The following is a 9,228-nucleotide window of genomic DNA, read 5'->3' on the forward strand; positions in this document are numbered from 1 at the left end:
TCTTTCTGTATCATGAAATTATTTATCTTTATTAGTTATCTTACTTATGAATTTGTATATTTTTAAAATAAAAATTATCCTTACTAAATAAACTGCATTTAGGCTCCTACACTGATGTTCATTAATTTGTATTGTCCCTTTTAAATAAATAAATAGAAAAAATGTAATACCCATTTTATTTTATCTTATCTCATCTTTTGACTTCACTGTCATAGAAGTGGTGCAGATTCTGCTTTAAATTTTCACTTTAGGGGCATGTGGTATACATACAGATAAATTAATATGTAAAAAAAAAACAAAAAACCCAAAACCCAACATAGCCATTCCCCTCCATATCTCTCAGGATACCTCAACCTCATACATTTGTGTAAAGTAAAATGTAAACTATTTTACAATCTATGAAGGCTGTAAGTAGTTCACCTCATCCAAGTGTCCTTACAGACCGTAAACTGGATTTTCTCTGTTTAACCGAAACCTGGCAACAACGCAATGACTTCTCACAGCTCAATGACTCGACCACACCGGGGTTTGTTTACATCTGTCAACCTCGTGGTTCTGGCCGAGGAGGAGGTCTCGCGATGATTTACAGTAAGAAACTGAAAGTCTCGCAGTTGTCTGTCCCTGTGTTCAGCTCCTTTGAATCCACTGTGTGTGAACTGTCTGGACCTACTCCTACCATTATTGCAACTATATACCGCCCTCCTAAACACCCAAACACTGACTTTTTCAATGATTTTGCTGCCTTTCTCACCCATCTATCCACTCTGTCCCCAAACGCAATACTGCTGGGGGATTTTAATATTCATATGGACAACATCATTCACCCTGTCACTAGAGATTTTTCATCCTGCTTAGAGAGCCTTGGATTTCAGCAGCATACCAACATTCCCACACACACAAAAGGACATATTCTGGATTTAATCTGCTGCTCTGGTGTCAGCTGAGGACCTCTCAATATCTAATCACTTCCTCCTTTCATTCAACATCCCGCTAACTGTCTCTACCGCTAAGCTCCCACGTGTCATTTCATTCCGTAACATTAAGGACATTAACTCTGACGCTCTCTCCTCTCGGACTGGCTGCCTCCTGGACTTTCACAACCTATCCACCCCTGATGAACTGGTCTCATATTATAACACAGGACTTCAAAACATTTTTAACTCCCTTGCCCTTAAAGACCAGGTCTGTGTCCTTCTCCACCTCCGCCCCCTGGTACACGCATGATCTTCGGCTTATGAAAGCCAAAGGTCGGTGACTTGAGCGGCTTTTTAAAAGAACTGGACTTTTTATTCATAAAGAAATGTACAAAACCCATATTTTACATTATAAGGACTGTATTACTCAATCCAAATCCCGCTACTATTCTGGTTTAATTTCTTTACATAAAGGTAACAAAAAGTCACTGTACTCACTGTTTAACAATCTCATCCGTCCCCTGGATTCTCTGCCACCACATTTCTACTCCACTGTCTTCTGTAACTCATTGATGTCCTTCTTTGATGCAAAAATCCACAAAATCCACCAGAATCTCTGCCATAGCTCCTCTCCTTCCGTTTCACCTGCATCACCCTCTCTGAAATATCAGACATAATCCATATGTCCAAACCGTCCACCTGTCAGCTGGACCCCCTCCCCACAGTTCTGGTTAAGGCCTCCCTCCCCTCTCTGGTCCCCCTCATTTCTGCTATCATCCACTCCTCTCTTTCCACTGGAACCGTTCCTGCATCCCTCAAAACCACTGCAATTACCCCAATATTGAAAAAACCTGGTGCTGACTAATTCAACTTCAATAACTTCCGTCCTATTTCTAATCTACCTTTCATCTCCAAAATTCTTGAAAAAGCAGTAGCCACCCAGCCCCCTTTTCACTTATCTCGCAATAACCTGTATGAACAGTTCCAGTCTGGATTCCGCCCCCTCCATAGTATAGAAACAGCACTCATTAAAATAACAAACGATCTCCTACTGGCAGCTGATTCTGGCCTCCTCACTATTCTCATCCTCCTTGACCTGAGCACAGCATTTGATACCATCTGTCACAACACTCTACTAAACAGGTTATCTTCCATCGGCATTACTCACACCCCACTTCACTGGTTCACATCCTATCTCTCAGATCGCACACAGTTTATTCAACTGAAATCTTTCCGGTCCAACCTTTCCTCCGTCAGTACAGGTGTGCCCCAGGGCTCTGTACTGGGGCCCCAGCTCTTCATTATCTACCTCCTCCCCCTTGGCAATATCTTCCGAAAACATAACATTCACTTCCACTGCTACGCGGATGACACCCAGCTCTACCTCTCAAGTAAACCTTCTTCCACTCTCCCACCCTCCTCCCTTACTGATTGCATTACTGAAGTAAAAACCTGGCTCACCTCAAATTTCCTCCAATTAAACAGTGACAAAACTGAGGTTCCCCCTTATCGGCACTAAGTCAACACTATCCAAAACAGACAGCTTTTCTATTTAAAATGACAACTCCTCTATCTCCCCCTCCCCACAGGTTAAGAGTCTGGGTGTCATCCTCGACAGCACTCTGTCTTTCAAATCGCACATCAATGATGTTATCCGGTCTACGTACTTCCACCTACGCAACATTAATCGCCTTCGTCCCTCCCTCACCCCCCATACCACTGCCATCCTTGTCCATAGCCTTGTCACTTCTCGTTTGGATTACTGTAATTCCCTTCTATTTGGTCTTCCTGTCAAGTCACTTCATAAACTTCAACTGGTTCAGAATTCAGCTGCCCGCATCATCACCAGAACCCCCTCCATCCACCACATCACTCCTGTCCTTCAGCAGCTCCACTGGCTTCCCATCAAATTTCGCATTGACTTCAAAATCCTCCTGGTAACATTCAAGGCCATTCATAACCTCGCTCCTCCTTACCTGTCAGCTCTCCTCCACGTCCACACCCCCCCCTCGCTCCCTCAAATCTTCCTCTACTATCAACCTGTCTGTCCCCTCCGCCTGTCTCACCACAATGGGGAGCAGAGCATTCAGTTGCTCTGCTCCCCGGCTCTGGAAGTCATTACCACCCGAAATTAAAAACATTGATTCATTTTCCCATTTTAAATCCACACTCAAAACACACCTGTTCAGACTCGCTTATCCTACATGAGGTCAACTGGTCAGTCTGATTTTACACTAATTTGTTTTATAACTTGTTTATTTTATTTTATTTTATTGTGTTTTATCATATTGTTGTTTGATATTTCTTGTGATGTACAGTGTCCTTGAGTGTCCTGACAGGTGCTTTTAACAAATAAAATGTATTATTATTATTAGTAGTAGTAGTAGTAATTTACTAGTAGCAGAAGTGTTAATTACAGTACTTACAGGTTGTATTCTGCCATCGGTTCATACAGCATTGATTATTCGTTGTATAGCTTCAGCACTACATGACATGGTTCTTTGGCATCAAGCCTCATTTGGACATCTTTGGAAAAGACTGGAATGACAATCACAATGGGTAGTCTCTTGTCAGCTGGTTCACCATAGCAATGCAACAAGATTGCATCAGTGTTTCCCAGCATACAGCCACAATATATGCAGGTCTGTGACAAATATAAACCAAATTTTAAAAATATTGAGAAAACACCTTGTAATACCAATTATACAGCTGCAAAGCACTTGCTCAGCCCCATGGAAACTCACGTGGAAACTTAGAGAATGCTGACAAATTCACATCTCTTTTTGAATTCGAAACATTTCTGGCCTCAACAAGGTTCCTCAAGATGGAGGATGGAGGGTTGTGTCACGAACTGTTCCTGCATATCTTTTCACAGCGTGAACACCCAGATCGCAGATCCAGTCATGCCTCCGAAGGAAGAGATGGAGCAGTACCCTGATTTGGCCCGGGTGCCGTGGTGCTACTGGGATCTGAAGGAGGTTTTTCATAAAGATAAAGCCACATCTCTACCTCCCACAGATCCTCAGACTGCACCATCGAGCTGCTCCCTGGTGCGCCCCTGCGCAGCAGGGAGTTATAGTCCAGGTTGAGTGTTTGTGTGGAGGAGGGGGAGGGCAGGGAGAGAGCTCAGCATCCTGACAGCCTGGTGGACGAAGCTGTTCCGCAGTCTGCTGGTCTTGGCCCGCAGACTCTGCAGTCTCCTCCCTGATGGTAGCAGGCTGAAGAGGCTGTGTGACGGGTGGGTGGGGTCACTCGCAATGCAGAGGGCTTTGCGAGTGAGGCGGGAGGTGTAGAGGTCGTGGAGGGGGGGAGAGAAGCACCGATGATCTTCTCAGCTGCTCTCACAATGCGCTGGAGGCTCTTCCTGCAGGACACCCAGGAATTTAGTGCTGCTTACCCTCTCCACCGTAGCACCATTGATGGTAAGGGGGGCATACTGGGGGCGTCTTCTCCTGAAGTCCACAACAATCTCCTTTGTCTTCTCCACATTCAGAGAGAGATTGTTGTGTTCACACCACGAGGCCAGGCGGCTCACCTCGCTCCTGTAGTCCGCCTCGTCGTCGTTGCTGATGAGACCCACCACAGTTGTGTCATCGGCGAACTTGACAAGGAGGTTGGAGCTGTGGGACGGTGTGCAGTCATGGGTCAGCAGAGTGAAGAGGAGGGGGCTCAGCGCACATCCTTGGGGGGCCCCCGTGTTCAGTGTGGTGGTGCTGGATGTGTTCCTGCCGACCCGAACTGCCTGAGGTCTCCCAGTCAGGAAGTCCAGCAGCCAGTTGCACAGAGAGGTGTTTAATCCCAGCTGGTTCAGTTTTTTGATGAGCTGTTGTGGGATGATTGTGTTGAATGCTGAGCTGAAGTCTATGATAAGCATTCTGACGTAAGAGTCTTTTTTGTCCAGATGTGTGAGGGCTGAGTGGAGGGCAGTGGAGATGGCGTCATCGGTCGAGCGGTTGGGCCGATAAGCAAACTGGAAGGGGTCCAGGGAGGGTGGGAGGACAGTCTTGATGTGTTTCAACACTAGCCGTTCAAAGCACTTCATGAGGATGGGGGTGAGTGCTATCGGACGCTAGTCGTTGAAACAGGAGGGCGACGACTTCTTCGAGACAGGGATGATGGTGGTGGTTTTGAAGCATGTGGGGGCAACAGCTTGGCTCAGCGAGATGTTGAAGATGTCAGTGAAGACATCAGTGAGCTCTCCGGCACAGTCCCTCAGCACGCGACCAGGAATGTTGTCAGGACCAGAAGCTTTGCGAGCGTTGATCCTGCTGAGTGTCCTCCTCACACTGTCAGGGGACAGCGACAGCACCTGTTCGCCGGGAGGGCATGGGGATTTTTGTGCCGGTGTGCTGTTGTGTGCTTCGAAGCGAGCAAAGAAGTCATTTAGCTCATTTAGCAGGGAGGTGGAGCTGTCACAGGTCTGCGGTGGGGATTTGTAGTCCGTGATGGTCTGTATCCCTCGCCACAGGCTCTGCGTATCCCTGCTGTCGCTGAAGCGATGAGCTATCCTCCTGGAGTACACCTTCATGACCATAGGTGAGGGTAGGAACGTAGATTGACTGGTAAATCGAGAGCTTTGCCTTTCGGCTCTGCTCCTTCTTCACCACAACAGACCGGCACAATGACCGCATTACTGCTGCCGCCGCACCGATCCACCTGTCAATCTCATGCTCCATCCTTCCCTCACTCGTGAACAAGACCCCAAGATACTTGTACTCCTCCACTTGAGGCAGGAACTCTCTTCCAATCCAGAGGGAACAAGCCACCCTTTTCTGGTCGAGAACCATGGCCTCGGACTTGGAGGTGCTGATTCTCAGCCCAGCTGCTTTGCACTCGGCTGCAAACCGGCCCAACACATGCTGTAGGTACTGGTTCGAAGATGCCAACAGGACAAAATCATCCGCCAAAATATTCCCAGTCGAAGTGAACAACTCCCCACCTCCACTGTAAACAGTGTTGGCAAGGTACTGCTTCCCCCTTCTGAGGCGCCGGACGGTTTGCCAGAATATCATTGTGGCTGACCAGTAATCCTCCTCCATGGCCTCCCCAAACTTTTCCCATACCCGAGTTTTTGCTTCCACAACCGCCCGTGCCGCAGCACGCTTGGCCTGCCGGTACCCGTCAGCTGCCTCAGGAATCCCCGAACCAACCACACTCGATAGGACTCCTTCTTCAGCCTGACGGCATCCCTTACTTCTGGTGTCCACCACCGGGTTTGGGGATTGCCGCCACGACAGGCCCCAAAGACCTTTTGGCCACAGCTCCGAACAGCTGCGTCAACAATGGAGGTGGAGAACAAGGTCCATTCGGACTCAATGTCTCCAACCTCCCTCGGGATTTGGTCAAAGCTCTCCCGGAGGTGCGAGTTGAAAACCCCTCTGACAGAGGGTTCCGCCAGACGTTCCAACAGACCCTCACTACCCGTTTGGGCCTGCCAAGTCTGTCCAGCTTTCTCCTCCACCAGCGGATGCAACTCACCACCAGGTGGTGATCAGTTGACAGCTCAGCCCCTCTCTTCAGCCGAGTGTCTAAGACATATGGCCGAAGGTCAGATGACACGACCACAAAGTCGATCACTGGGACAGCCTCGAGTGTCCTGGTGCCACGTGCACTGATGGACACTCTTGTGCTTGAATATGGTGTTTGTTATGGACAAACTGTGACTAGCTCAGAAGTCGAATAACAGAACGCCGCTCAGGTTCAGATCTGGGAGGAGATAAAACTAATGTTAAACAAAGGTAATTGGTAAAACAGCAGCTCTGTTAAGAGTGGTGACTGGCTTTAACGGGGCCGCACACCGACTTGGCTTGGAGCCGAATGATGAGTTGGCGTGGGGGGAACCGGAAACCGACATGCGGACGGCTCTAAAGCCACACAGAGAGCTAGGATAAAATAAGAAATGCAGCCATTATTGGAGCTCATTGTTACAAAACAACTGCAGCAGCAACAAAACAGCCCTACCTCAGATGGAAAAACCACCATGATCAGCTGATCTCACGCAGAGGATGAGCGTGATCACCTGCCACCAGCCAAACAATGCACCTGCTGCAGCCACACAACGCTCAGACAGACAGGAGGGTGTCGATGCTTACCATTTAAGCAGATTTGACGTACAAAAATCCAGCCGACACCGAAAACAGACCAGTATCCCACACCACAACCTTACACTGGCTGATGTGGGACAGGTGCGTACCTGCGCATATATACCCCAAGCACCGCCTACTAATCCAGGCAGCAGCTGACAGCGAGAGAGAGAGAGAGGGAGAGAGAGGGTGAGCAGAGGACGAAGCGCAGGGCGGATTGTTTCCACCTGTTCCTTGTTACCTCGTGTATATATAGTCCGTGTTTCACTTTGTCCTGAGCCAGATTGTCTTGTGTGCCAGGTCTTGAAGCAGCCTTGACCTTCCTTGCCAAAAAGCTCCTTGATTCCTTGTTTTTGCCTTTTTTGAGAAAAGTGAGTAGTCCAAGAGATCCTTTGTCTGTGAGAGTATTTTGAGTATTTAGTTGCGTTTTTGCAGAGAACCTTGCGCCGTTATTATTTTGTTTTTGTCTTGTAATATCCCAAGTGCCTTTTTGTTAATTAATTTGTGTGAGACCTTTTGTGTGTTGAGTCTGTGTAACCAGATCTATACAAAACTGCGAAAAATAAACTCAAGGTCTGGGATCATCACAGTTAACTAATGAAGTCCTGGTTCGAGGGTAAAGACAATGTATTTATAAAGAATAATTAATTAGTCTCAGGCCATAGAAATGGAATGACTTCACACAGAGAGTGACAGACACAAACCGAAATTTATGGTGTAACAAAATTATTATTGTATTGTTTCACAAACAATACAATAATAATTTGTATTACTTCTGTAGCTTTAATCCCTTATTTTATTTTAGTTGTGCACAACTTTAGTTCAGTTCTAAGGTCACTTTTGAAGGTGGTCCACCCAGTCGCTACTGATGGAACGATCTTACTGTTGTAGAAAGCATGAAAGAGATGGCGAACACAGCTCCTCCTTCACACCGAGACACCTCACACAGTCCGGGCGAAGGCAGGGGACACCCTGGGCAGGTCGCCAGCCTACCACAGGGCTACATATACAGACATACAGACAAACAACCACGCACACCGCTCATTCACACCTACGGACAATTTAGCTTAGTTTATTTAGCTGTAGTAGTTTTTATGTGTTTGGAAAGCATATTACTCTGAAATTGTAAATATTTTCCATTGTACTATTTTACTCCACTATTTTATGTTGTGATTTTCACTACCTTCACGAATTGGATCTGTTTTATTTTCACCTAGAACTGCTGTAAGTTAATTTAAACACAAGATACTTGTGCTCAAAAAGAGGATTCATTCTCAGTGAAGAACCTTGGAGCTGTAATCTGCCTCTATACATGCCAAAGAGCAGTGATTCCTAACACGTCTCTGGGGGTCATCAGGTGGAAACCTCCCTTCAACAGTGTTTCGCCTACTTAGTCCCACTGCACCTCCAGGAGGTTAGGCAGTGAACTCCGGCGTCCCAGAGTCACCCCCCCTAGTGCCAGTTCACACTGCTCCTACACAATCCAAACAGCACCGCCACGTTCAACTGACCCAGAGATGCTCCAGGTAGTGGCCAGTACCGATGCTACCATTTAACTATTGCTAATGCTAATGCTAACCGCTAAGAAGAACAGAAGAAGACAATACAGTTCCGATGCTACCATTTAGCTAATGTTACGTGCTAACCGCTACCTGCTAAGAGGAACAGAAGAAGACAATAAAGCTAGATTCACCTATACTGTTAATGTTAATTGCTAGCTACCAATACTAACTGCTAAGATACTATCATACTCTCACCGCTTTAGCTATTGTTAGCTGCTACAATGCTACCACAGGCCTAGATGCCACATGTAACTGCCGATTGCCACACTACCATCATCTACCCCTGCCTCTCACCAACTGCACCAAGAAAAAGCGGGGTGGGAATACAAACCCTGGTTCGGGTAGGGGATAGAAAATAAAGAGGTAGAGTCAAAAGATGGAAGCAGGGATTGGATACAGACCCTTGTTCGGGTAGGGGGTGGAAAATTTAGAAGGTGCTGAAGGTGGAGGCCTAAACCACAGACTAGATTTAACAGCCTCTTCTAACACTTCCTTCAAGAAGCAGCAAACCCTACCATTTCCTTCAAAAAGCAAACAGAGCAGGAAAACAAACCCTAACATTTCCTTCAAGAAGCAAACAAAACAGGAAAACAACCAAAAAGATCAAAAAACAAGCCAACTCTGTGTCTTACCACGCAAACTCACCTGAACAGGCCGCATGGTCCCAAA

At 46.9% G+C, this 9,228-nt stretch overlaps 1 pseudogene; it reads left to right on the forward strand.

Annotated features, from left to right (window-relative positions):
• The first annotated feature begins 398 nt into the window (after positions 1 to 398).
• LOC121622344 lies at positions 399 to 4,003 on the forward strand (annotated as a pseudogene).
• The last annotated feature ends 5,225 nt before the right edge of the window (positions 4,004 to 9,228 follow it).

This window comes from Chelmon rostratus, chromosome 18 (assembly GCF_017976325.1).
Source record: "Chelmon rostratus isolate fCheRos1 chromosome 18, fCheRos1.pri, whole genome shotgun sequence".
NCBI lineage: Eukaryota > Metazoa > Chordata > Actinopteri > Chaetodontiformes > Chaetodontidae > Chelmon > Chelmon rostratus.